General features: G+C 34.6%; 28 non-coding genes across 28 annotated transcripts; all 28 read left to right on the top strand.

Moving 5' to 3' along the window:
- The first annotated feature begins 507 nt into the window (after positions 1-507).
- Positions 508-580, top strand: TRNAK-UUU (transfer RNA lysine (anticodon UUU)). The gene has a single exon. It is a non-coding gene; the product is annotated as a tRNA-Lys (tRNA).
- A 309-nt stretch (positions 581-889) lies between these two features.
- On the top strand, positions 890-981 carry TRNAR-UCU (transfer RNA arginine (anticodon UCU)). The gene is given in 2 exon segments: positions 890-926; positions 946-981. It is a non-coding gene; the product is annotated as a tRNA-Arg (tRNA).
- Positions 982-2,391: 1,410 nt separating this feature from the next.
- Positions 2,392-2,464, top strand: TRNAK-UUU (transfer RNA lysine (anticodon UUU)). The gene has a single exon. It is a non-coding gene; the product is annotated as a tRNA-Lys (tRNA).
- Positions 2,465-2,773: 309 nt separating this feature from the next.
- On the top strand, positions 2,774-2,865 carry TRNAR-UCU (transfer RNA arginine (anticodon UCU)). The gene is given in 2 exon segments: positions 2,774-2,810; positions 2,830-2,865. It is a non-coding gene; the product is annotated as a tRNA-Arg (tRNA).
- A 1,410-nt stretch (positions 2,866-4,275) lies between these two features.
- Positions 4,276-4,348, top strand: TRNAK-UUU (transfer RNA lysine (anticodon UUU)). The gene has a single exon. It is a non-coding gene; the product is annotated as a tRNA-Lys (tRNA).
- Positions 4,349-4,657: 309 nt separating this feature from the next.
- On the top strand, positions 4,658-4,749 carry TRNAR-UCU (transfer RNA arginine (anticodon UCU)). The gene is given in 2 exon segments: positions 4,658-4,694; positions 4,714-4,749. It is a non-coding gene; the product is annotated as a tRNA-Arg (tRNA).
- A 1,410-nt stretch (positions 4,750-6,159) lies between these two features.
- Positions 6,160-6,232, top strand: TRNAK-UUU (transfer RNA lysine (anticodon UUU)). The gene has a single exon. It is a non-coding gene; the product is annotated as a tRNA-Lys (tRNA).
- Positions 6,233-6,541: 309 nt separating this feature from the next.
- TRNAR-UCU (transfer RNA arginine (anticodon UCU)) lies at positions 6,542-6,633 on the top strand. The gene is given in 2 exon segments: positions 6,542-6,578; positions 6,598-6,633. It is a non-coding gene; the product is annotated as a tRNA-Arg (tRNA).
- A 1,410-nt stretch (positions 6,634-8,043) lies between these two features.
- TRNAK-UUU (transfer RNA lysine (anticodon UUU)) lies at positions 8,044-8,116 on the top strand. Its single transcript has one exon. It is a non-coding gene; the product is annotated as a tRNA-Lys (tRNA).
- Positions 8,117-8,425: 309 nt separating this feature from the next.
- On the top strand, positions 8,426-8,517 carry TRNAR-UCU (transfer RNA arginine (anticodon UCU)). Its single transcript is given in 2 exon segments — positions 8,426-8,462; positions 8,482-8,517. It is a non-coding gene; the product is annotated as a tRNA-Arg (tRNA).
- A 1,410-nt stretch (positions 8,518-9,927) lies between these two features.
- TRNAK-UUU (transfer RNA lysine (anticodon UUU)) lies at positions 9,928-10,000 on the top strand. Its single transcript has one exon. It is a non-coding gene; the product is annotated as a tRNA-Lys (tRNA).
- A 309-nt stretch (positions 10,001-10,309) lies between these two features.
- Positions 10,310-10,401, top strand: TRNAR-UCU (transfer RNA arginine (anticodon UCU)). The gene is given in 2 exon segments: positions 10,310-10,346; positions 10,366-10,401. It is a non-coding gene; the product is annotated as a tRNA-Arg (tRNA).
- A 1,410-nt stretch (positions 10,402-11,811) lies between these two features.
- TRNAK-UUU (transfer RNA lysine (anticodon UUU)) lies at positions 11,812-11,884 on the top strand. The gene has a single exon. It is a non-coding gene; the product is annotated as a tRNA-Lys (tRNA).
- Positions 11,885-12,193: 309 nt separating this feature from the next.
- TRNAR-UCU (transfer RNA arginine (anticodon UCU)) lies at positions 12,194-12,285 on the top strand. Its single transcript is given in 2 exon segments — positions 12,194-12,230; positions 12,250-12,285. It is a non-coding gene; the product is annotated as a tRNA-Arg (tRNA).
- A 1,410-nt stretch (positions 12,286-13,695) lies between these two features.
- On the top strand, positions 13,696-13,768 carry TRNAK-UUU (transfer RNA lysine (anticodon UUU)). The gene has a single exon. It is a non-coding gene; the product is annotated as a tRNA-Lys (tRNA).
- A 309-nt stretch (positions 13,769-14,077) lies between these two features.
- On the top strand, positions 14,078-14,169 carry TRNAR-UCU (transfer RNA arginine (anticodon UCU)). Its single transcript is given in 2 exon segments — positions 14,078-14,114; positions 14,134-14,169. It is a non-coding gene; the product is annotated as a tRNA-Arg (tRNA).
- Positions 14,170-15,579: 1,410 nt separating this feature from the next.
- On the top strand, positions 15,580-15,652 carry TRNAK-UUU (transfer RNA lysine (anticodon UUU)). The gene has a single exon. It is a non-coding gene; the product is annotated as a tRNA-Lys (tRNA).
- A 309-nt stretch (positions 15,653-15,961) lies between these two features.
- Positions 15,962-16,053, top strand: TRNAR-UCU (transfer RNA arginine (anticodon UCU)). Its single transcript is given in 2 exon segments — positions 15,962-15,998; positions 16,018-16,053. It is a non-coding gene; the product is annotated as a tRNA-Arg (tRNA).
- Positions 16,054-17,463: 1,410 nt separating this feature from the next.
- TRNAK-UUU (transfer RNA lysine (anticodon UUU)) lies at positions 17,464-17,536 on the top strand. The gene has a single exon. It is a non-coding gene; the product is annotated as a tRNA-Lys (tRNA).
- Positions 17,537-17,845: 309 nt separating this feature from the next.
- TRNAR-UCU (transfer RNA arginine (anticodon UCU)) lies at positions 17,846-17,937 on the top strand. Its single transcript is given in 2 exon segments — positions 17,846-17,882; positions 17,902-17,937. It is a non-coding gene; the product is annotated as a tRNA-Arg (tRNA).
- Positions 17,938-19,347: 1,410 nt separating this feature from the next.
- On the top strand, positions 19,348-19,420 carry TRNAK-UUU (transfer RNA lysine (anticodon UUU)). The gene has a single exon. It is a non-coding gene; the product is annotated as a tRNA-Lys (tRNA).
- A 309-nt stretch (positions 19,421-19,729) lies between these two features.
- On the top strand, positions 19,730-19,821 carry TRNAR-UCU (transfer RNA arginine (anticodon UCU)). Its single transcript is given in 2 exon segments — positions 19,730-19,766; positions 19,786-19,821. It is a non-coding gene; the product is annotated as a tRNA-Arg (tRNA).
- Positions 19,822-21,231: 1,410 nt separating this feature from the next.
- TRNAK-UUU (transfer RNA lysine (anticodon UUU)) lies at positions 21,232-21,304 on the top strand. Its single transcript has one exon. It is a non-coding gene; the product is annotated as a tRNA-Lys (tRNA).
- Positions 21,305-21,613: 309 nt separating this feature from the next.
- Positions 21,614-21,705, top strand: TRNAR-UCU (transfer RNA arginine (anticodon UCU)). Its single transcript is given in 2 exon segments — positions 21,614-21,650; positions 21,670-21,705. It is a non-coding gene; the product is annotated as a tRNA-Arg (tRNA).
- Positions 21,706-23,115: 1,410 nt separating this feature from the next.
- On the top strand, positions 23,116-23,188 carry TRNAK-UUU (transfer RNA lysine (anticodon UUU)). Its single transcript has one exon. It is a non-coding gene; the product is annotated as a tRNA-Lys (tRNA).
- A 309-nt stretch (positions 23,189-23,497) lies between these two features.
- Positions 23,498-23,589, top strand: TRNAR-UCU (transfer RNA arginine (anticodon UCU)). The gene is given in 2 exon segments: positions 23,498-23,534; positions 23,554-23,589. It is a non-coding gene; the product is annotated as a tRNA-Arg (tRNA).
- Positions 23,590-24,999: 1,410 nt separating this feature from the next.
- TRNAK-UUU (transfer RNA lysine (anticodon UUU)) lies at positions 25,000-25,072 on the top strand. Its single transcript has one exon. It is a non-coding gene; the product is annotated as a tRNA-Lys (tRNA).
- Positions 25,073-25,381: 309 nt separating this feature from the next.
- On the top strand, positions 25,382-25,473 carry TRNAR-UCU (transfer RNA arginine (anticodon UCU)). Its single transcript is given in 2 exon segments — positions 25,382-25,418; positions 25,438-25,473. It is a non-coding gene; the product is annotated as a tRNA-Arg (tRNA).
- The last annotated feature ends 1,184 nt before the right edge of the window (positions 25,474-26,657 follow it).

The following is a 26,657-nucleotide window of genomic DNA, read 5'->3' as shown; positions in this document are numbered from 1 at the left end:
CATTCAAAAGTTGTGGTTTTGAATCCCACCAGAGGCAATGTTGTCCTACATTTCTTTTATAATGAATTGAAATTGCAATAAATAATGCAGCTTCTTCTTGCTCTGAAATCATTCACCAAAATGGCCTTTGAAAGAAGCCCTTTTTTCAACCGACACCACTTGAATAGAAAATATTGTATAATCTACATATAAGAGGAAATTGACAGGTAGACTGAGTAAAATATAATGTATTAGGCAGTAAGAGTTTTTGGTCCTTTCTTAATTGTGTATTGTCAATGAAGAAGCATGAATTCCGAATCAGCAGAAAATGAGATGGTACAAATTTCAGGACTTAAAGAGATAAAATATAATGCTGAGATGTCAAAAGCTTGAAATATCAATTCATGATAAAACTCTACATATTGATTATCAATATATGTAATGATAATAATAAATGATTGTCAGTAAATGTAAGGTTGGTATCCTTCCAAATTGTTTTAATGTGATTTGAAGATAAGAGTAAGCAGAGCCTGGATAGCTCAGTCGGTAGAGCATCAGACTTTTAATCTGAGGGTCCAGGGTTCACGTCCCTGTGCAGGCGGGGTGCTATGTTTAAGAAGAAGTACTCTTTTAGTTTCTATTGCATGATGAACAAGATATTACATTGACAGAATTGCAAAACCTTCTTAAATGGAGTTTTTTAAATTGTCAAGATTTTATCCGTCAGAGGCCTTTTGAGTAGACTTATCCAACTGTATCATGTAGTTTGGCATGTTGAATATCTTTTTCCCCATGCAATGCTCAACATGTAACCATGATTATAGTATCCTATCAACTTTGTAAAGTTGATCATCAGTTGCTTGCTCATTATTTTATTTCAGAATTTCTGAAAAGTTTCTTGGTGCAGGTTGGCTCTGTGGCGCAATGGATAGCGCATTGGACTTCTAGGAAAATGTTAAAAAAGGCATTCAAAGGCTGTGGGTTCGAATCCCACCAGAGTCAATATTATTGCTCAATTTCTTTCATAACGAATTGAAATAGCAATAAACAATGCAGCTTCAGCTTCACCCAAAATCATTTACCAAAATAGCCTTTGAAAGAAGGCCTGTTTTAAACAAAGAGTGCTTGAATAGAAAACATTGTATAATCAATATGCAAGAGGAAATTGTCAGGTGTACTGATGAAAATATAATTTACTAGATAGTAGGAGTTTCGGCCCTTTCTCAATTGTATACTGTCACTGAAGAAGCATGAATTCTAAGTCAGCAGAAAATGAGATAGTACATATTTCAGGACTTAAAATAGATGACATTTAATGCTGAGGTTTCAAAAGTTTGAAATATCAGTTCACTATCAAACGCTACATAATGCTTGTCAATATATGCAATCATATTCATAAATATAGTGTCGGTTGGTATCCTTCCACATTGTTTTAAGATGAATTAAAGATGAAAGTTAGTAGACACTGGATAGTTCAGTGAGTGGCACAGCAGACTTTTAATATGAGTGTCCAGGTTTGAAGTTCCTGTTCAGGCAGTGTGTTATGTTTAAGAAGATGCACTCTTGAAGTTTCCACTGCTTGATGAATAAGATATTACATTAAGGGAATTGCAAAACCTTCTTATATGGAGTTGTTAAACTCCTTGCTGTTTTATCTGTGCTATGCCTTTTGAGTCGACTTAACACTTAACCAACTGCATTGTATGGTTTGACATGTTGAATATCATTTTTGCTATTCAATGCTCAACATAAATCCAGGATCATAGATTCCTACCAACTTCATAAAGTTGATGAGCAGCTGCTAGCTCATTATTTTATTTGATCATTTCTGTCCGACCTCCTAAAAAGATTGGCTCTGTGGCACAATGGATAGTGCTTTGGCTTTCAAGAGTAATGTAAAGAAGGCATTCAAAAGTTGTGGTTTTGAATCCCACCAGAGGCAATGTTGTCCTACATTTCTTTTATAATGAATTGAAATTGCAATAAATAATGCAGCTTCTTCTTGCTCTGAAATCATTCACCAAAATGGCCTTTGAAAGAAGCCCTTTTTTCAACCGACACCACTTGAATAGAAAATATTGTATAATCTACATATAAGAGGAAATTGACAGGTAGACTGAGTAAAATATAATGTATTAGGCAGTAAGAGTTTTTGGTCCTTTCTTAATTGTGTATTGTCAATGAAGAAGCATGAATTCCGAATCAGCAGAAAATGAGATGGTACAAATTTCAGGACTTAAAGAGATAAAATATAATGCTGAGATGTCAAAAGCTTGAAATATCAATTCATGATAAAACTCTACATATTGATTATCAATATATGTAATGATAATAATAAATGATTGTCAGTAAATGTAAGGTTGGTATCCTTCCAAATTGTTTTAATGTGATTTGAAGATTAGAGTAAGCAGAGCCTGGATAGCTCAGTCGGTAGAGCATCAGACTTTTAATCTGAGGGTCCAGGGTTCACGTCCCTGTGCAGGCGGGGTGCTATGTTTAAGAAGAAGTACTCTTTTAGTTTCTATTGCATGATGAACAAGATATTACATTGACAGAATTGCAAAACCTTCTTAAATGGAGTTTTTTAAATTGTCAAGATTTTATCCGTCAGAGGCCTTTTGAGTAGACTTATCCAACTGTATCATGTAGTTTGGCATGTTGAATATCTTTTTCCCCATGCAATGCTCAACATGTAACCATGATTATAGTATCCTATCAACTTTGTAAAGTTGATCATCAGTTGCTTGCTCATTATTTTATTTCAGAATTTCTGAAAAGTTTCTTGGTGCAGGTTGGCTCTGTGGCGCAATGGATAGCGCATTGGACTTCTAGGAAAATGTTAAAAAAGGCATTCAAAGGCTGTGGGTTCGAATCCCACCAGAGTCAATATTATTGCTCAATTTCTTTCATAACGAATTGAAATAGCAATAAACAATGCAGCTTCAGCTTCACCCAAAATCATTTACCAAAATAGCCTTTGAAAGAAGGCCTGTTTTAAACAAAGAGTGCTTGAATAGAAAACATTGTATAATCAATATGCAAGAGGAAATTGTCAGGTGTACTGATGAAAATATAATTTACTAGATAGTAGGAGTTTCGGCCCTTTCTCAATTGTATACTGTCACTGAAGAAGCATGAATTCTAAGTCAGCAGAAAATGAGATAGTACATATTTCAGGACTTAAAATAGATGACATTTAATGCTGAGGTTTCAAAAGTTTGAAATATCAGTTCACTATCAAACGCTACATAATGCTTGTCAATATATGCAATCATATTCATAAATATAGTGTCGGTTGGTATCCTTCCACATTGTTTTAAGATGAATTGAAGATGAAAGTTAGTAGACACTGGATAGTTCAGTGAGTGGCACAGCAGACTTTTAATATGAGTGTCCAGGTTTGAAGTTCCTGTTCAGGCAGTGTGTTATGTTTAAGAAGATGCACTCTTGAAGTTTCCACTGCTTGATGAATAAGATATTACATTAAGGGAATTGCAAAACCTTCTTATATGGAGTTGTTAAACTCCTTGCTGTTTTATCTGTGCTATGCCTTTTGAGTCGACTTAACACTTAACCAACTGCATTGTATGGTTTGACATGTTGAATATCATTTTTGCTATTCAATGCTCAACATAAATCCAGGATCATAGATTCCTACCAACTTCATAAAGTTGATGAGCAGCTGCTAGCTCATTATTTTATTTGATCATTTCTGTCCGACCTCCTAAAAAGATTGGCTCTGTGGCACAATGGATAGTGCTTTGGCTTTCAAGAGTAATGTAAAGAAGGCATTCAAAAGTTGTGGTTTTGAATCCCACCAGAGGCAATGTTGTCCTACATTTCTTTTATAATGAATTGAAATTGCAATAAATAATGCAGCTTCTTCTTGCTCTGAAATCATTCACCAAAATGGCCTTTGAAAGAAGCCCTTTTTTCAACCGACACCACTTGAATAGAAAATATTGTATAATCTACATATAAGAGGAAATTGACAGGTAGACTGAGTAAAATATAATGTATTAGGCAGTAAGAGTTTTTGGTCCTTTCTTAATTGTGTATTGTCAATGAAGAAGCATGAATTCCGAATCAGCAGAAAATGAGATGGTACAAATTTCAGGACTTAAAGAGATAAAATATAATGCTGAGATGTCAAAAGCTTGAAATATCAATTCATGATAAAACTCTACATATTGATTATCAATATATGTAATGATAATAATAAATGATTGTCAGTAAATGTAAGGTTGGTATCCTTCCAAATTGTTTTAATGTGATTTGAAGATAAGAGTAAGCAGAGCCTGGATAGCTCAGTCGGTAGAGCATCAGACTTTTAATCTGAGGGTCCAGGGTTCACGTCCCTGTGCAGGCGGGGTGCTATGTTTAAGAAGAAGTACTCTTTTAGTTTCTATTGCATGATGAACAAGATATTACATTGACAGAATTGCAAAACCTTCTTAAATGGAGTTTTTTAAATTGTCAAGATTTTATCCGTCAGAGGCCTTTTGAGTAGACTTATCCAACTGTATCATGTAGTTTGGCATGTTGAATATCTTTTTCCCCATGCAATGCTCAACATGTAACCATGATTATAGTATCCTATCAACTTTGTAAAGTTGATCATCAGTTGCTTGCTCATTATTTTATTTCAGAATTTCTGAAAAGTTTCTTGGTGCAGGTTGGCTCTGTGGCGCAATGGATAGCGCATTGGACTTCTAGGAAAATGTTAAAAAAGGCATTCAAAGGCTGTGGGTTCGAATCCCACCAGAGTCAATATTATTGCTCAATTTCTTTCATAACGAATTGAAATAGCAATAAACAATGCAGCTTCAGCTTCACCCAAAATCATTTACCAAAATAGCCTTTGAAAGAAGGCCTGTTTTAAACAAAGAGTGCTTGAATAGAAAACATTGTATAATCAATATGCAAGAGGAAATTGTCAGGTGTACTGATGAAAATATAATTTACTAGATAGTAGGAGTTTCGGCCCTTTCTCAATTGTATACTGTCACTGAAGAAGCATGAATTCTAAGTCAGCAGAAAATGAGATAGTACATATTTCAGGACTTAAAATAGATGACATTTAATGCTGAGGTTTCAAAAGTTTGAAATATCAGTTCACTATCAAACGCTACATAATGCTTGTCAATATATGCAATCATATTCATAAATATAGTGTCGGTTGGTATCCTTCCACATTGTTTTAAGATGAATTAAAGATGAAAGTTAGTAGACACTGGATAGTTCAGTGAGTGGCACAGCAGACTTTTAATATGAGTGTCCAGGTTTGAAGTTCCTGTTCAGGCAGTGTGTTATGTTTAAGAAGATGCACTCTTGAAGTTTCCACTGCTTGATGAATAAGATATTACATTAAGGGAATTGCAAAACCTTCTTATATGGAGTTGTTAAACTCCTTGCTGTTTTATCTGTGCTATGCCTTTTGAGTCGACTTAACACTTAACCAACTGCATTGTATGGTTTGACATGTTGAATATCATTTTTGCTATTCAATGCTCAACATAAATCCAGGATCATAGATTCCTACCAACTTCATAAAGTTGATGAGCAGCTGCTAGCTCATTATTTTATTTGATCATTTCTGTCCGACCTCCTAAAAAGATTGGCTCTGTGGCACAATGGATAGTGCTTTGGCTTTCAAGAGTAATGTAAAGAAGGCATTCAAAAGTTGTGGTTTTGAATCCCACCAGAGGCAATGTTGTCCTACATTTCTTTTATAATGAATTGAAATTGCAATAAATAATGCAGCTTCTTCTTGCTCTGAAATCATTCACCAAAATGGCCTTTGAAAGAAGCCCTTTTTTCAACCGACACCACTTGAATAGAAAATATTGTATAATCTACATATAAGAGGAAATTGACAGGTAGACTGAGTAAAATATAATGTATTAGGCAGTAAGAGTTTTTGGTCCTTTCTTAATTGTGTATTGTCAATGAAGAAGCATGAATTCCGAATCAGCAGAAAATGAGATGGTACAAATTTCAGGACTTAAAGAGATAAAATATAATGCTGAGATGTCAAAAGCTTGAAATATCAATTCATGATAAAACTCTACATATTGATTATCAATATATGTAATGATAATAATAAATGATTGTCAGTAAATGTAAGGTTGGTATCCTTCCAAATTGTTTTCATGTGATTTGAAGATTAGAGTAAGCAGAGCCTGGATAGCTCAGTCGGTAGAGCATCAGACTTTTAATCTGAGGGTCCAGGGTTCAAGTCCCTGTTCAGGCGGGGTGCTATGTTTAAGAAGAAGTACTCTTTTAGTTTCTATTGCATGATGAACAAGATATTACATTGACAGAATTGCAAAACCTTCTTAAATGGAGTTTTTTAAATTGTCAAGATTTTATCCGTCAGAGGCCTTTTGAGTAGACTTATCCAACTGTATCATGTAGTTTGGCATGTTGAATATCTTTTTCCCCATGCAATGCTCAACATGTAACCATGATTATAGTATCCTATCAACTTTGTAAAGTTGATCATCAGTTGCTTGCTCATTATTTTATTTCAGAATTTCTGAAAAGTTTCTTGGTGCAGGTTGGCTCTGTGGCGCAATGGATAGCGCATTGGACTTCTAGGAAAATGTTAAAAAAGGCATTCAAAGGCTGTGGGTTCGAATCCCACCAGAGTCAATATTATTGCTCAATTTCTTTCATAACGAATTGAAATAGCAATAAACAATGCAGCTTCAGCTTCACCCAAAATCATTTACCAAAATAGCCTTTGAAAGAAGGCCTGTTTTAAACAAAGAGTGCTTGAATAGAAAACATTGTATAATCAATATGCAAGAGGAAATTGTCAGGTGTACTGATGAAAATATAATTTACTAGATAGTAGGAGTTTCGGCCCTTTCTCAATTGTATACTGTCACTGAAGAAGCATGAATTCTAAGTCAGCAGAAAATGAGATAGTACATATTTCAGGACTTAAAATAGATGACATTTAATGCTGAGGTTTCAAAAGTTTGAAATATCAGTTCACTATCAAACGCTACATAATGCTTGTCAATATATGCAATCATATTCATAAATGTAGTGTCGGTTGGTATCCTTCCACATTGTTTTAAGATGAATTGAAGATGAAAGTTAGTAGACACTGGATAGTTCAGTGAGTGGCACAGCAGACTTTTAATATGAGTGTCCAGGTTTGAAGTTCCTGTTCAGGCAGTGTGTTATGTTTAAGAAGATGCACTCTTGAAGTTTCCACTGCTTGATGAATAAGATATTACATTAAGGGAATTGCAAAACCTTCTTATATGGAGTTGTTAAACTCCTTGCTGTTTTATCTGTGCTATGCCTTTTGAGTCGACTTAACACTTAACCAACTGCATTGTATGGTTTGACATGTTGAATATCATTTTTGCTATTCAATGCTCAACATAAATCCAGGATCATAGATTCCTACCAACTTCATAAAGTTGATGAGCAGCTGCTAGCTCATTATTTTATTTGATCATTTCTGTCCGACCTCCTAAAAAGATTGGCTCTGTGGCACAATGGATAGTGCTTTGGCTTTCAAGAGTAATGTAAAGAAGGCATTCAAAAGTTGTGGTTTTGAATCCCACCAGAGGCAATGTTGTCCTACATTTCTTTTATAATGAATTGAAATTGCAATAAATAATGCAGCTTCTTCTTGCTCTGAAATCATTCACCAAAATGGCCTTTGAAAGAAGCCCTTTTTTCAACCGACACCACTTGAATAGAAAATATTGTATAATCTACATATAAGAGGAAATTGACAGGTAGACTGAGTAAAATATAATGTATTAGGCAGTAAGAGTTTTTGGTCCTTTCTTAATTGTGTATTGTCAATGAAGAAGCATGAATTCCGAATCAGCAGAAAATGAGATGGTACAAATTTCAGGACTTAAAGAGATAAAATATAATGCTGAGATGTCAAAAGCTTGAAATATCAATTCATGATAAAACTCTACATATTGATTATCAATATATGTAATGATAATAATAAATGATTGTCAGTAAATGTAAGGTTGGTATCCTTCCAAATTGTTTTAATGTGATTTGAAGATTAGAGTAAGCAGAGCCTGGATAGCTCAGTCGGTAGAGCATCAGACTTTTAATCTGAGGGTCCAGGGTTCACGTCCCTGTGCAGGCGGGGTGCTATGTTTAAGAAGAAGTACTCTTTTAGTTTCTATTGCATGATGAACAAGATATTACATTGACAGAATTGCAAAACCTTCTTAAATGGAGTTTTTTAAATTGTCAAGATTTTATCCGTCAGAGGCCTTTTGAGTAGACTTATCCAACTGTATCATGTAGTTTGGCATGTTGAATATCTTTTTCCCCATGCAATGCTCAACATGTAACCATGATTATAGTATCCTATCAACTTTGTAAAGTTGATCATCAGTTGCTTGCTCATTATTTTATTTCAGAATTTCTGAAAAGTTTCTTGGTGCAGGTTGGCTCTGTGGCGCAATGGATAGCGCATTGGACTTCTAGGAAAATGTTAAAAAAGGCATTCAAAGGCTGTGGGTTCGAATCCCACCAGAGTCAATATTATTGCTCAATTTCTTTCATAACGAATTGAAATAGCAATAAACAATGCAGCTTCAGCTTCACCCAAAATCATTTACCAAAATAGCCTTTGAAAGAAGGCCTGTTTTAAACAAAGAGTGCTTGAATAGAAAACATTGTATAATCAATATGCAAGAGGAAATTGTCAGGTGTACTGATGAAAATATAATTTACTAGATAGTAGGAGTTTCGGCCCTTTCTCAATTGTATACTGTCACTGAAGAAGCATGAATTCTAAGTCAGCAGAAAATGAGATAGTACATATTTCAGGACTTAAAATAGATGACATTTAATGCTGAGGTTTCAAAAGTTTGAAATATCAGTTCACTATCAAACGCTACATAATGCTTGTCAATATATGCAATCATATTCATAAATATAGTGTCGGTTGGTATCCTTCCACATTGTTTTAAGATGAATTAAAGATGAAAGTTAGTAGACACTGGATAGTTCAGTGAGTGGCACAGCAGACTTTTAATATGAGTGTCCAGGTTTGAAGTTCCTGTTCAGGCAGTGTGTTATGTTTAAGAAGATGCACTCTTGAAGTTTCCACTGCTTGATGAATAAGATATTACATTAAGGGAATTGCAAAACCTTCTTATATGGAGTTGTTAAACTCCTTGCTGTTTTATCTGTGCTATGCCTTTTGAGTCGACTTAACACTTAACCAACTGCATTGTATGGTTTGACATGTTGAATATCATTTTTGCTATTCAATGCTCAACATAAATCCAGGATCATAGATTCCTACCAACTTCATAAAGTTGATGAGCAGCTGCTAGCTCATTATTTTATTTGATCATTTCTGTCCGACCTCCTAAAAAGATTGGCTCTGTGGCACAATGGATAGTGCTTTGGCTTTCAAGAGTAATGTAAAGAAGGCATTCAAAAGTTGTGGTTTTGAATCCCACCAGAGGCAATGTTGTCCTACATTTCTTTTATAATGAATTGAAATTGCAATAAATAATGCAGCTTCTTCTTGCTCTGAAATCATTCACCAAAATGGCCTTTGAAAGAAGCCCTTTTTTCAACCGACACCACTTGAATAGAAAATATTGTATAATCTACATATAAGAGGAAATTGACAGGTAGACTGAGTAAAATATAATGTATTAGGCAGTAAGAGTTTTTGGTCCTTTCTTAATTGTGTATTGTCAATGAAGAAGCATGAATTCCGAATCAGCAGAAAATGAGATGGTACAAATTTCAGGACTTAAAGAGATAAAATATAATGCTGAGATGTCAAAAGCTTGAAATATCAATTCATGATAAAACTCTACATATTGATTATCAATATATGTAATGATAATAATAAATGATTGTCAGTAAATGTAAGGTTGGTATCCTTCCAAATTGTTTTAATGTGATTTGAAGATTAGAGTAAGCAGAGCCTGGATAGCTCAGTCGGTAGAGCATCAGACTTTTAATCTGAGGGTCCAGGGTTCACGTCCCTGTGCAGGCGGGGTGCTATGTTTAAGAAGAAGTACTCTTTTAGTTTCTATTGCATGATGAACAAGATATTACATTGACAGAATTGCAAAACCTTCTTAAATGGAGTTTTTTAAATTGTCAAGATTTTATCCGTCAGAGGCCTTTTGAGTAGACTTATCCAACTGTATCATGTAGTTTGGCATGTTGAATATCTTTTTCCCCATGCAATGCTCAACATGTAACCATGATTATAGTATCCTATCAACTTTGTAAAGTTGATCATCAGTTGCTTGCTCATTATTTTATTTCAGAATTTCTGAAAAGTTTCTTGGTGCAGGTTGGCTCTGTGGCGCAATGGATAGCGCATTGGACTTCTAGGAAAATGTTAAAAAAGGCATTCAAAGGCTGTGGGTTCGAATCCCACCAGAGTCAATATTATTGCTCAATTTCTTTCATAACGAATTGAAATAGCAATAAACAATGCAGCTTCAGCTTCACCCAAAATCATTTACCAAAATAGCCTTTGAAAGAAGGCCTGTTTTAAACAAAGAGTGCTTGAATAGAAAACATTGTATAATCAATATGCAAGAGGAAATTGTCAGGTGTACTGATGAAAATATAATTTACTAGATAGTAGGAGTTTCGGCCCTTTCTCAATTGTATACTGTCACTGAAGAAGCATGAATTCTAAGTCAGCAGAAAATGAGATAGTACATATTTCAGGACTTAAAATAGATGACATTTAATGCTGAGGTTTCAAAAGTTTGAAATATCAGTTCACTATCAAACGCTACATAATGCTTGTCAATATATGCAATCATATTCATAAATATAGTGTCGGTTGGTATCCTTCCACATTGTTTTAAGATGAATTGAAGATGAAAGTTAGTAGACACTGGATAGTTCAGTGAGTGGCACAGCAGACTTTTAATATGAGTGTCCAGGTTTGAAGTTCCTGTTCAGGCAGTGTGTTATGTTTAAGAAGATGCACTCTTGAAGTTTCCACTGCTTGATGAATAAGATATTACATTAAGGGAATTGCAAAACCTTCTTATATGGAGTTGTTAAACTCCTTGCTGTTTTATCTGTGCTATGCCTTTTGAGTCGACTTAACACTTAACCAACTGCATTGTATGGTTTGACATGTTGAATATCATTTTTGCTATTCAATGCTCAACATAAATCCAGGATCATAGATTCCTACCAACTTCATAAAGTTGATGAGCAGCTGCTAGCTCATTATTTTATTTGATCATTTCTGTCCGACCTCCTAAAAAGATTGGCTCTGTGGCACAATGGATAGTGCTTTGGCTTTCAAGAGTAATGTAAAGAAGGCATTCAAAAGTTGTGGTTTTGAATCCCACCAGAGGCAATGTTGTCCTACATTTCTTTTATAATGAATTGAAATTGCAATAAATAATGCAGCTTCTTCTTGCTCTGAAATCATTCACCAAAATGGCCTTTGAAAGAAGCCCTTTTTTCAACCGACACCACTTGAATAGAAAATATTGTATAATCTACATATAAGAGGAAATTGACAGGTAGACTGAGTAAAATATAATGTATTAGGCAGTAAGAGTTTTTGGTCCTTTCTTAATTGTGTATTGTCAATGAAGAAGCATGAATTCCGAATCAGCAGAAAATGAGATGGTACAAATTTCAGGACTTAAAGAGATAAAATATAATGCTGAGATGTCAAAAGCTTGAAATATCAATTCATGATAAAACTCTACATATTGATTATCAATATATGTAATGATAATAATAAATGATTGTCAGTAAATGTAAGGTTGGTATCCTTCCAAATTGTTTTAATGTGATTTGAAGATAAGAGTAAGCAGAGCCTGGATAGCTCAGTCGGTAGAGCATCAGACTTTTAATCTGAGGGTCCAGGGTTCACGTCCCTGTGCAGGCGGGGTGCTATGTTTAAGAAGAAGTACTCTTTTAGTTTCTATTGCATGATGAACAAGATATTACATTGACAGAATTGCAAAACCTTCTTAAATGGAGTTTTTTAAATTGTCAAGATTTTATCCGTCAGAGGCCTTTTGAGTAGACTTATCCAACTGTATCATGTAGTTTGGCATGTTGAATATCTTTTTCCCCATGCAATGCTCAACATGTAACCATGATTATAGTATCCTATCAACTTTGTAAAGTTGATCATCAGTTGCTTGCTCATTATTTTATTTCAGAATTTCTGAAAAGTTTCTTGGTGCAGGTTGGCTCTGTGGCGCAATGGATAGCGCATTGGACTTCTAGGAAAATGTTAAAAAAGGCATTCAAAGGCTGTGGGTTCGAATCCCACCAGAGTCAATATTATTGCTCAATTTCTTTCATAACGAATTGAAATAGCAATAAACAATGCAGCTTCAGCTTCACCCAAAATCATTTACCAAAATAGCCTTTGAAAGAAGGCCTGTTTTAAACAAAGAGTGCTTGAATAGAAAACATTGTATAATCAATATGCAAGAGGAAATTGTCAGGTGTACTGATGAAAATATAATTTACTAGATAGTAGGAGTTTCGGCCCTTTCTCAATTGTATACTGTCACTGAAGAAGCATGAATTCTAAGTCAGCAGAAAATGAGATAGTACATATTTCAGGACTTAAAATAGATGACATTTAATGCTGAGGTTTCAAAAGTTTGAAATATCAGTTCACTATCAAACGCTACATAATGCTTGTCAATATATGCAATCATATTCATAAATATAGTGTCGGTTGGTATCCTTCCACATTGTTTTAAGATGAATTAAAGATGAAAGTTAGTAGACACTGGATAGTTCAGTGAGTGGCACAGCAGACTTTTAATATGAGTGTCCAGGTTTGAAGTTCCTGTTCAGGCAGTGTGTTATGTTTAAGAAGATGCACTCTTGAAGTTTCCACTGCTTGATGAATAAGATATTACATTAAGGGAATTGCAAAACCTTCTTATATGGAGTTGTTAAACTCCTTGCTGTTTTATCTGTGCTATGCCTTTTGAGTCGACTTAACACTTAACCAACTGCATTGTATGGTTTGACATGTTGAATATCATTTTTGCTATTCAATGCTCAACATAAATCCAGGATCATAGATTCCTACCAACTTCATAAAGTTGATGAGCAGCTGCTAGCTCATTATTTTATTTGATCATTTCTGTCCGACCTCCTAAAAAGATTGGCTCTGTGGCACAATGGATAGTGCTTTGGCTTTCAAGAGTAATGTAAAGAAGGCATTCAAAAGTTGTGGTTTTGAATCCCACCAGAGGCAATGTTGTCCTACATTTCTTTTATAATGAATTGAAATTGCAATAAATAATGCAGCTTCTTCTTGCTCTGAAATCATTCACCAAAATGGCCTTTGAAAGAAGCCCTTTTTTCAACCGACACCACTTGAATAGAAAATATTGTATAATCTACATATAAGAGGAAATTGACAGGTAGACTGAGTAAAATATAATGTATTAGGCAGTAAGAGTTTTTGGTCCTTTCTTAATTGTGTATTGTCAATGAAGAAGCATGAATTCCGAATCAGCAGAAAATGAGATGGTACAAATTTCAGGACTTAAAGAGATAAAATATAATGCTGAGATGTCAAAAGCTTGAAATATCAATTCATGATAAAACTCTACATATTGATTATCAATATATGTAATGATAATAATAAATGATTGTCAGTAAATGTAAGGTTGGTATCCTTCCAAATTGTTTTCATGTGATTTGAAGATTAGAGTAAGCAGAGCCTGGATAGCTCAGTCGGTAGAGCATCAGACTTTTAATCTGAGGGTCCAGGGTTCAAGTCCCTGTTCAGGCGGGGTGCTATGTTTAAGAAGAAGTACTCTTTTAGTTTCTATTGCATGATGAACAAGATATTACATTGACAGAATTGCAAAACCTTCTTAAATGGAGTTTTTTAAATTGTCAAGATTTTATCCGTCAGAGGCCTTTTGAGTAGACTTATCCAACTGTATCATGTAGTTTGGCATGTTGAATATCTTTTTCCCCATGCAATGCTCAACATGTAACCATGATTATAGTATCCTATCAACTTTGTAAAGTTGATCATCAGTTGCTTGCTCATTATTTTATTTCAGAATTTCTGAAAAGTTTCTTGGTGCAGGTTGGCTCTGTGGCGCAATGGATAGCGCATTGGACTTCTAGGAAAATGTTAAAAAAGGCATTCAAAGGCTGTGGGTTCGAATCCCACCAGAGTCAATATTATTGCTCAATTTCTTTCATAACGAATTGAAATAGCAATAAACAATGCAGCTTCAGCTTCACCCAAAATCATTTACCAAAATAGCCTTTGAAAGAAGGCCTGTTTTAAACAAAGAGTGCTTGAATAGAAAACATTGTATAATCAATATGCAAGAGGAAATTGTCAGGTGTACTGATGAAAATATAATTTACTAGATAGTAGGAGTTTCGGCCCTTTCTCAATTGTATACTGTCACTGAAGAAGCATGAATTCTAAGTCAGCAGAAAATGAGATAGTACATATTTCAGGACTTAAAATAGATGACATTTAATGCTGAGGTTTCAAAAGTTTGAAATATCAGTTCACTATCAAACGCTACATAATGCTTGTCAATATATGCAATCATATTCATAAATGTAGTGTCGGTTGGTATCCTTCCACATTGTTTTAAGATGAATTGAAGATGAAAGTTAGTAGACACTGGATAGTTCAGTGAGTGGCACAGCAGACTTTTAATATGAGTGTCCAGGTTTGAAGTTCCTGTTCAGGCAGTGTGTTATGTTTAAGAAGATGCACTCTTGAAGTTTCCACTGCTTGATGAATAAGATATTACATTAAGGGAATTGCAAAACCTTCTTATATGGAGTTGTTAAACTCCTTGCTGTTTTATCTGTGCTATGCCTTTTGAGTCGACTTAACACTTAACCAACTGCATTGTATGGTTTGACATGTTGAATATCATTTTTGCTATTCAATGCTCAACATAAATCCAGGATCATAGATTCCTACCAACTTCATAAAGTTGATGAGCAGCTGCTAGCTCATTATTTTATTTGATCATTTCTGTCCGACCTCCTAAAAAGATTGGCTCTGTGGCACAATGGATAGTGCTTTGGCTTTCAAGAGTAATGTAAAGAAGGCATTCAAAAGTTGTGGTTTTGAATCCCACCAGAGGCAATGTTGTCCTACATTTCTTTTATAATGAATTGAAATTGCAATAAATAATGCAGCTTCTTCTTGCTCTGAAATCATTCACCAAAATGGCCTTTGAAAGAAGCCCTTTTTTCAACCGACACCACTTGAATAGAAAATATTGTATAATCTACATATAAGAGGAAATTGACAGGTAGACTGAGTAAAATATAATGTATTAGGCAGTAAGAGTTTTTGGTCCTTTCTTAATTGTGTATTGTCAATGAAGAAGCATGAATTCCGAATCAGCAGAAAATGAGATGGTACAAATTTCAGGACTTAAAGAGATAAAATATAATGCTGAGATGTCAAAAGCTTGAAATATCAATTCATGATAAAACTCTACATATTGATTATCAATATATGTAATGATAATAATAAATGATTGTCAGTAAATGTAAGGTTGGTATCCTTCCAAATTGTTTTAATGTGATTTGAAGATTAGAGTAAGCAGAGCCTGGATAGCTCAGTCGGTAGAGCATCAGACTTTTAATCTGAGGGTCCAGGGTTCACGTCCCTGTGCAGGCGGGGTGCTATGTTTAAGAAGAAGTACTCTTTTAGTTTCTATTGCATGATGAACAAGATATTACATTGACAGAATTGCAAAACCTTCTTAAATGGAGTTTTTTAAATTGTCAAGATTTTATCCGTCAGAGGCCTTTTGAGTAGACTTATCCAACTGTATCATGTAGTTTGGCATGTTGAATATCTTTTTCCCCATGCAATGCTCAACATGTAACCATGATTATAGTATCCTATCAACTTTGTAAAGTTGATCATCAGTTGCTTGCTCATTATTTTATTTCAGAATTTCTGAAAAGTTTCTTGGTGCAGGTTGGCTCTGTGGCGCAATGGATAGCGCATTGGACTTCTAGGAAAATGTTAAAAAAGGCATTCAAAGGCTGTGGGTTCGAATCCCACCAGAGTCAATATTATTGCTCAATTTCTTTCATAACGAATTGAAATAGCAATAAACAATGCAGCTTCAGCTTCACCCAAAATCATTTACCAAAATAGCCTTTGAAAGAAGGCCTGTTTTAAACAAAGAGTGCTTGAATAGAAAACATTGTATAATCAATATGCAAGAGGAAATTGTCAGGTGTACTGATGAAAATATAATTTACTAGATAGTAGGAGTTTCGGCCCTTTCTCAATTGTATACTGTCACTGAAGAAGCATGAATTCTAAGTCAGCAGAAAATGAGATAGTACATATTTCAGGACTTAAAATAGATGACATTTAATGCTGAGGTTTCAAAAGTTTGAAATATCAGTTCACTATCAAACGCTACATAATGCTTGTCAATATATGCAATCATATTCATAAATGTAGTGTCGGTTGGTATCCTTCCACATTGTTTTAAGATGAATTGAAGATGAAAGTTAGTAGACACTGGATAGTTCAGTGAGTGGCACAGCAGACTTTTAATATGAGTGTCCAGGTTTGAAGTTCCTGTTCAGGCAGTGTGTTATGTTTAAGAAGATGCACTCTTGAAGTTTCCACTGCTTGATGAATAAGATATTACATTAAGGGAATTGCAAAACCTTCTTATATGGAGTTGTTAAACTCCTTGCTGTTTTATCTGTGCTATGCCTTTTGAGTCGACTTAACACTTAACCAACTGCATTGTATGGTTTGACATGTTGAATATCATTTTTGCTATTCAATGCTCAACATAAATCCAGGATCATAGATTCCTACCAACTTCATAAAGTTGATGAGCAGCTGCTAGCTCATTATTTTATTTGATCATTTCTGTCCGACCTCCTAAAAAGATTGGCTCTGTGGCACAATGGATAGTGCTTTGGCTTTCAAGAGTAATGTAAAGAAGGCATTCAAAAGTTGTGGTTTTGAATCCCACCAGAGGCAATGTTGTCCTACATTTCTTTTATAATGAATTGAAATTGCAATAAATAATGCAGCTTCTTCTTGCTCTGAAATCATTCACCAAAATGGCCTTTGAAAGAAGCCCTTTTTTCAACCGACACCACTTGAATAGAAAATATTGTATAATCTACATATAAGAGGAAATTGACAGGTAGACTGAGTAAAATATAATGTATTAGGCAGTAAGAGTTTTTGGTCCTTTCTTAATTGTGTATTGTCAATGAAGAAGCATGAATTCCGAATCAGCAGAAAATGAGATGGTACAAATTTCAGGACTTAAAGAGATAAAATATAATGCTGAGATGTCAAAAGCTTGAAATATCAATTCATGATAAAACTCTACATATTGATTATCAATATATGTAATGATAATAATAAATGATTGTCAGTAAATGTAAGGTTGGTATCCTTCCAAATTGTTTTAATGTGATTTGAAGATTAGAGTAAGCAGAGCCTGGATAGCTCAGTCGGTAGAGCATCAGACTTTTAATCTGAGGGTCCAGGGTTCACGTCCCTGTGCAGGCGGGGTGCTATGTTTAAGAAGAAGTACTCTTTTAGTTTCTATTGCATGATGAACAAGATATTACATTGACAGAATTGCAAAACCTTCTTAAATGGAGTTTTTTAAATTGTCAAGATTTTATCCGTCAGAGGCCTTTTGAGTAGACTTATCCAACTGTATCATGTAGTTTGGCATGTTGAATATCTTTTTCCCCATGCAATGCTCAACATGTAACCATGATTATAGTATCCTATCAACTTTGTAAAGTTGATCATCAGTTGCTTGCTCATTATTTTATTTCAGAATTTCTGAAAAGTTTCTTGGTGCAGGTTGGCTCTGTGGCGCAATGGATAGCGCATTGGACTTCTAGGAAAATGTTAAAAAAGGCATTCAAAGGCTGTGGGTTCGAATCCCACCAGAGTCAATATTATTGCTCAATTTCTTTCATAACGAATTGAAATAGCAATAAACAATGCAGCTTCAGCTTCACCCAAAATCATTTACCAAAATAGCCTTTGAAAGAAGGCCTGTTTTAAACAAAGAGTGCTTGAATAGAAAACATTGTATAATCAATATGCAAGAGGAAATTGTCAGGTGTACTGATGAAAATATAATTTACTAGATAGTAGGAGTTTCGGCCCTTTCTCAATTGTATACTGTCACTGAAGAAGCATGAATTCTAAGTCAGCAGAAAATGAGATAGTACATATTTCAGGACTTAAAATAGATGACATTTAATGCTGAGGTTTCAAAAGTTTGAAATATCAGTTCACTATCAAACGCTACATAATGCTTGTCAATATATGCAATCATATTCATAAATATAGTGTCGGTTGGTATCCTTCCACATTGTTTTAAGATGAATTGAAGATGAAAGTTAGTAGACACTGGATAGTTCAGTGAGTGGCACAGCAGACTTTTAATATGAGTGTCCAGGTTTGAAGTTCCTGTTCAGGCAGTGTGTTATGTTTAAGAAGATGCACTCTTGAAGTTTCCACTGCTTGATGAATAAGATATTACATTAAGGGAATTGCAAAACCTTCTTATATGGAGTTGTTAAACTCCTTGCTGTTTTATCTGTGCTATGCCTTTTGAGTCGACTTAACACTTAACCAACTGCATTGTATGGTTTGACATGTTGAATATCATTTTTGCTATTCAATGCTCAACATAAATCCAGGATCATAGATTCCTACCAACTTCATAAAGTTGATGAGCAGCTGCTAGCTCATTATTTTATTTGATCATTTCTGTCCGACCTCCTAAAAAGATTGGCTCTGTGGCACAATGGATAGTGCTTTGGCTTTCAAGAGTAATGTAAAGAAGGCATTCAAAAGTTGTGGTTTTGAATCCCACCAGAGGCAATGTTGTCCTACATTTCTTTTATAATGAATTGAAATTGCAATAAATAATGCAGCTTCTTCTTGCTCTGAAATCATTCACCAAAATGGCCTTTGAAAGAAGCCCTTTTTTCAACCGACACCACTTGAATAGAAAATATTGTATAATCTACATATAAGAGGAAATTGACAGGTAGACTGAGTAAAATATAATGTATTAGGCAGTAAGAGTTTTTGGTCCTTTCTTAATTGTGTATTGTCAATGAAGAAGCATGAATTCCGAATCAGCAGAAAATGAGATGGTACAAATTTCAGGACTTAAAGAGATAAAATATAATGCTGAGATGTCAAAAGCTTGAAATATCAATTCATGATAAAACTCTACATATTGATTATCAATATATGTAATGATAATAATAAATGATTGTCAGTAAATGTAAGGTTGGTATCCTTCCAAATTGTTTTAATGTGATTTGAAGATAAGAGTAAGCAGAGCCTGGATAGCTCAGTCGGTAGAGCATCAGACTTTTAATCTGAGGGTCCAGGGTTCACGTCCCTGTGCAGGCGGGGTGCTATGTTTAAGAAGAAGTACTCTTTTAGTTTCTATTGCATGATGAACAAGATATTACATTGACAGAATTGCAAAACCTTCTTAAATGGAGTTTTTTAAATTGTCAAGATTTTATCCGTCAGAGGCCTTTTGAGTAGACTTATCCAACTGTATCATGTAGTTTGGCATGTTGAATATCTTTTTCCCCATGCAATGCTCAACATGTAACCATGATTATAGTATCCTATCAACTTTGTAAAGTTGATCATCAGTTGCTTGCTCATTATTTTATTTCAGAATTTCTGAAAAGTTTCTTGGTGCAGGTTGGCTCTGTGGCGCAATGGATAGCGCATTGGACTTCTAGGAAAATGTTAAAAAAGGCATTCAAAGGCTGTGGGTTCGAATCCCACCAGAGTCAATATTATTGCTCAATTTCTTTCATAACGAATTGAAATAGCAATAAACAATGCAGCTTCAGCTTCACCCAAAATCATTTACCAAAATAGCCTTTGAAAGAAGGCCTGTTTTAAACAAAGAGTGCTTGAATAGAAAACATTGTATAATCAATATGCAAGAGGAAATTGTCAGGTGTACTGATGAAAATATAATTTACTAGATAGTAGGAGTTTCGGCCCTTTCTCAATTGTATACTGTCACTGAAGAAGCATGAATTCTAAGTCAGCAGAAAATGAGATAGTACATATTTCAGGACTTAAAATAGATGACATTTAATGCTGAGGTTTCAAAAGTTTGAAATATCAGTTCACTATCAAACGCTACATAATGCTTGTCAATATATGCAATCATATTCATAAATATAGTGTCGGTTGGTATCCTTCCACATTGTTTTAAGATGAATTAAAGATGAAAGTTAGTAGACACTGGATAGTTCAGTGAGTGGCACAGCAGACTTTTAATATGAGTGTCCAGGTTTGAAGTTCCTGTTCAGGCAGTGTGTTATGTTTAAGAAGATGCACTCTTGAAGTTTCCACTGCTTGATGAATAAGATATTACATTAAGGGAATTGCAAAACCTTCTTATATGGAGTTGTTAAACTCCTTGCTGTTTTATCTGTGCTATGCCTTTTGAGTCGACTTAACACTTAACCAACTGCATTGTATGGTTTGACATGTTGAATATCATTTTTGCTATTCAATGCTCAACATAAATCCAGGATCATAGATTCCTACCAACTTCATAAAGTTGATGAGCAGCTGCTAGCTCATTATTTTATTTGATCATTTCTGTCCGACCTCCTAAAAAGATTGGCTCTGTGGCACAATGGATAGTGCTTTGGCTTTCAAGAGTAATGTAAAGAAGGCATTCAAAAGTTGTGGTTTTGAATCCCACCAGAGGCAATGTTGTCCTACATTTCTTTTATAATGAATTGAAATTGCAATAAATAATGCAGCTTCTTCTTGCTCTGAAATCATTCACCAAAATGGCCTTTGAAAGAAGCCCTTTTTTCAACCGACACCACTTGAATAGAAAATATTGTATAATCTACATATAAGAGGAAATTGACAGGTAGACTGAGTAAAATATAATGTATTAGGCAGTAAGAGTTTTTGGTCCTTTCTTAATTGTGTATTGTCAATGAAGAAGCATGAATTCCGAATCAGCAGAAAATGAGATGGTACAAATTTCAGGACTTAAAGAGATAAAATATAATGCTGAGATGTCAAAAGCTTGAAATATCAATTCATGATAAAACTCTACATATTGATTATCAATATATGTAATGATAATAATAAATGATTGTCAGTAAATGTAAGGTTGGTATCCTTCCAAATTGTTTTCATGTGATTTGAAGATTAGAGTAAGCAGAGCCTGGATAGCTCAGTCGGTAGAGCATCAGACTTTTAATCTGAGGGTCCAGGGTTCAAGTCCCTGTTCAGGCGGGGTGCTATGTTTAAGAAGAAGTACTCTTTTAGTTTCTATTGCATGATGAACAAGATATTACATTGACAGAATTGCAAAACCTTCTTAAATGGAGTTTTTTAAATTGTCAAGATTGTATCCGTCAGAGGCCTTTTGAGTAGACTTATCCAACTGTATCATGTAGTTTGGCATGTTGAATATCTTTTTCCCCATGCAATGCTCAACATGTAACCATGATTATAGTATCCTATCAACTTTGTAAAGTTGATCATCAGTTGCTTGCTCATTATTTTATTTCAGAATTTCTGAAAAGTTTCTTGGTGCAGGTTGGCTCTGTGGCGCAATGGATAGCGCATTGGACTTCTAGGAAAATGTTAAAAAAGGCATTCAAAGGCTGTGGGTTCGAATCCCACCAGAGTCAATATTATTGCTCAATTTCTTTCATAACGAATTGAAATAGCAATAAACAATGCAGCTTCAGCTTCACCCAAAATCATTTACCAAAATAGCCTTTGAAAGAAGGCCTGTTTTAAACAAAGAGTGCTTGAATAGAAAACATTGTATAATCAATATGCAAGAGGAAATTGTCAGGTGTACTGATGAAAATATAATTTACTAGATAGTAGGAGTTTCGGCCCTTTCTCAATTGTATACTGTCACTGAAGAAGCATGAATTCTAAGTCAGCAGAAAATGAGATAGTACATATTTCAGGACTTAAAATAGATGACATTTAATGCTGAGGTTTCAAAAGTTTGAAATATCAGTTCACTATCAAACGCTACATAATGCTTGTCAATATATGCAATCATATTCATAAATGTAGTGTCGGTTGGTATCCTTCCACATTGTTTTAAGATGAATTGAAGATGAAAGTTAGTAGACACTGGATAGTTCAGTGAGTGGCACAGCAGACTTTTAATATGAGTGTCCAGGTTTGAAGTTCCTGTTCAGGCAGTGTGTTATGTTTAAGAAGATGCACTCTTGAAGTTTCCACTGCTTGATGAATAAGATATTACATTAAGGGAATTGCAAAACCTTCTTATATGGAGTTGTTAAACTCCTTGCTGTTTTATCTGTGCTATGCCTTTTGAGTCGACTTAACACTTAACCAACTGCATTGTATGGTTTGACATGTTGAATATCATTTTTGCTATTCAATGCTCAACATAAATCCAGGATCATAGATTCCTACCAACTTCATAAAGTTGATGAGCAGCTGCTAGCTCATTATTTTATTTGATCATTTCTGTCCGACCTCCTAAAAAGATTGGCTCTGTGGCACAATGGATAGTGCTTTGGCTTTCAAGAGTAATGTAAAGAAGGCATTCAAAAGTTGTGGTTTTGAATCCCACCAGAGGCAATGTTGTCCTACATTTCTTTTATAATGAATTGAAATTGCAATAAATAATGCAGCTTCTTCTTGCTCTGAAATCATTCACCAAAATGGCCTTTGAAAGAAGCCCTTTTTTCAACCGACACCACTTGAATAGAAAATATTGTATAATCTACATATAAGAGGAAATTGACAGGTAGACTGAGTAAAATATAATGTATTAGGCAGTAAGAGTTTTTGGTCCTTTCTTAATTGTGTATTGTCAATGAAGAAGCATGAATTCCGAATCAGCAGAAAATGAGATGGTACAAATTTCAGGACTTAAAGAGATAAAATATAATGCTGAGATGTCAAAAGCTTGAAATATCAATTCATGATAAAACTCTACATATTGATTATCAATATATGTAATGATAATAATAAATGATTGTCAGTAAATGTAAGGTTGGTATCCTTCCAAATTGTTTTAATGTGATTTGAAGATAAGAGTAAGCAGAGCCTGGATAGCTCAGTCGGTAGAGCATCAGACTTTTAATCTGAGGGTCCAGGGTTCACGTCCCTGTGCAGGCGGGGTGCTATGTTTAAGAAGAAGTACTCTTTTAGTTTCTATTGCATGATGAACAAGATATTACATTGACAGAATTGCAAAACCTTCTTAAATGGAGTTTTTTAAATTGTCAAGATTTTATCCGTCAGAGGCCTTTTGAGTAGACTTATCCAACTGTATCATGTAGTTTGGCATGTTGAATATCTTTTTCCCCATGCAATGCTCAACATGTAACCATGATTATAGTATCCTATCAACTTTGTAAAGTTGATCATCAGTTGCTTGCTCATTATTTTATTTCAGAATTTCTGAAAAGTTTCTTGGTGCAGGTTGGCTCTGTGGCGCAATGGATAGCGCATTGGACTTCTAGGAAAATGTTAAAAAAGGCATTCAAAGGCTGTGGGTTCGAATCCCACCAGAGTCAATATTATTGCTCAATTTCTTTCATAACGAATTGAAATAGCAATAAACAATGCAGCTTCAGCTTCACCCAAAATCATTTACCAAAATAGCCTTTGAAAGAAGGCCTGTTTTAAACAAAGAGTGCTTGAATAGAAAACATTGTATAATCAATATGCAAGAGGAAATTGTCAGGTGTACTGATGAAAATATAATTTACTAGATAGTAGGAGTTTCGGCCCTTTCTCAATTGTATACTGTCACTGAAGAAGCATGAATTCTAAGTCAGCAGAAAATGAGATAGTACATATTTCAGGACTTAAAATAGATGACATTTAATGCTGAGGTTTCAAAAGTTTGAAATATCAGTTCACTATCAAACGCTACATAATGCTTGTCAATATATGCAATCATATTCATAAATATAGTGTCGGTTGGAATCCTTCCACATTGTTTTAAGATGAATTGAAGATGAAAGTTAGTAGACACTGGATAGTTCAGTGAGTGGCACAGCAGACTTTTAATATGAGTGTCCAGGTTTGAAGTTCCTGTTCAGGCAGTGTGTTATGTTTAAGAAGATGCACTCTTGAAGTTTCCACTGCTTGATGAATAAGATATTACATTAAGGGAATTGCAAAACCTTCTTATATGGAGTTGTTAAACTCCTTGCTGTTTTATCTGTGCTATGCCTTTTGAGTCGACTTAACACTTAACCAACTGCATTGTATGGTTTGACATGTTGAATATCATTTTTGCTATTCAATGCTCAACATAAATCCAGGATCATAGATTCCTACCAACTTCATAAAGTTGATGAGCAGCTGCTAGCTCATTATTTTATTTGATCATTTCTGTCCGACCTCCTAAAAAGATTGGCTCTGTGGCACAATGGATAGTGCTTTGGCTTTCAAGAGTAATGTAAAGAAGGCATTCAAAAGTTGTGGTTTTGAATCCCACCAGAGGCAATGTTGTCCTACATTTCTTTTATAATGAATTGAAATTGCAATAAATAATGCAGCTTCTTCTTGCTCTGAAATCATTCACCAAAATGGCCTTTGAAAGAAGCCCTTTTTTCAACCGACACCACTTGAATAGAAAATATTGTATAATCTACATATAAGAGGAAATTGACAGGTAGACTGAGTAAAATATAATGTATTAGGCAGTAAGAGTTTTTGGTCCTTTCTTAATTGTGTATTGTCAATGAAGAAGCATGAATTCCGAATCAGCAGAAAATGAGATGGTACAAATTTCAGGACTTAAAGAGATAAAATATAATGCTGAGATGTCAAAAGCTTGAAATATCAATTCATGATAAAACTCTACATATTGATTATCAATATATGTAATGATAATAATAAATGATTGTCAGTAAATGTAAGGTTGGTATCCTTCCAAATTGTTTTAATGTGATTTGAAGATAAGAGTAAGCAGAGCCTGGATAGCTCAGTCGGTAGAGCATCAGACTTTTAATCTGAGGGTCCAGGGTTCACGTCCCTGTGCAGGCGGGGTGCTATGTTTAAGAAGAAGTACTCTTTTAGTTTCTATTGCATGATGAACAAGATATTACATTGACAGAATTGCAAAACCTTCTTAAATGGAGTTTTTTAAATTGTCAAGATTTTATCCGTCAGAGGCCTTTTGAGTAGACTTATCCAACTGTATCATGTAGTTTGGCATGTTGAATATCTTTTTCCCCATGCAATGCTCAACATGTAACCATGATTATAGTATCCTATCAACTTTGTAAAGTTGATCATCAGTTGCTTGCTCATTATTTTATTTCAGAATTTCTGAAAAGTTTCTTGGTGCAGGTTGGCTCTGTGGCGCAATGGATAGCGCATTGGACTTCTAGGAAAATGTTAAAAAAGGCATTCAAAGGCTGTGGGTTCGAATCCCACCAGAGTCAATATTATTGCTCAATTTCTTTCATAACGAATTGAAATAGCAATAAACAATGCAGCTTCAGCTTCACCCAAAATCATTTACCAAAATAGCCTTTGAAAGAAGGCCTGTTTTAAACAAAGAGTGCTTGAATAGAAAACATTGTATAATCAATATGCAAGAGGAAATTGTCAGGTGTACTGATGAAAATATAATTTACTAGATAGTAGGAGTTTCGGCCCTTTCTCAATTGTATACTGTCACTGAAGAAGCATGAATTCTAAGTCAGCAGAAAATGAGATAGTACATATTTCAGGACTTAAAATAGATGACATTTAATGCTGAGGTTTCAAAAGTTTGAAATATCAGTTCACTATCAAACGCTACATAATGCTTGTCAATATATGCAATCATATTCATAAATATAGTGTCGGTTGGTATCCTTCCACATTGTTTTAAGATGAATTAAAGATGAAAGTTAGTAGACACTGGATAGTTCAGTGAGTGGCACAGCAGACTTTTAATATGAGTGTCCAGGTTTGAAGTTCCTGTTCAGGCAGTGTGTTATGTTTAAGAAGATGCACTCTTGAAGTTTCCACTGCTTGATGAATAAGATATTACATTAAGGGAATTGCAAAACCTTCTTATATGGAGTTGTTAAACTCCTTGCTGTTTTATCTGTGCTATGCCTTTTGAGTCGACTTAACACTTAACCAACTGCATTGTATGGTTTGACATGTTGAATATCATTTTTGCTATTCAATGCTCAACATAAATCCAGGATCATAGATTCCTACCAACTTCATAAAGTTGATGAGCAGCTGCTAGCTCATTATTTTATTTGATCATTTCTGTCCGACCTCCTAAAAAGATTGGCTCTGTGGCACAATGGATAGTGCTTTGGCTTTCAAGAGTAATGTAAAGAAGGCATTCAAAAGTTGTGGTTTTGAATCCCACCAGAGGCAATGTTGTCCTACATTTCTTTTATAATGAATTGAAATTGCAATAAATAATGCAGCTTCTTCTTGCTCTGAAATCATTCACCAAAATGGCCTTTGAAAGAAGCCCTTTTTTCAACCGACACCACTTGAATAGAAAATATTGTATAATCTACATATAAGAGGAAATTGACAGGTAGACTGAGTAAAATATAATGTATTAGGCAGTAAGAGTTTTTGGTCCTTTCTTAATTGTGTATTGTCAATGAAG

Source organism: Pleurodeles waltl, chromosome 4_2 (assembly GCF_031143425.1).
Source record: "Pleurodeles waltl isolate 20211129_DDA chromosome 4_2, aPleWal1.hap1.20221129, whole genome shotgun sequence".
NCBI classification, from domain to species: Eukaryota; Metazoa; Chordata; class Amphibia; order Caudata; family Salamandridae; genus Pleurodeles; species Pleurodeles waltl.
The sequence above is the reverse complement of the archived record's forward strand: the minus strand, read 5'-3'. Positions and strand labels throughout refer to the sequence as shown.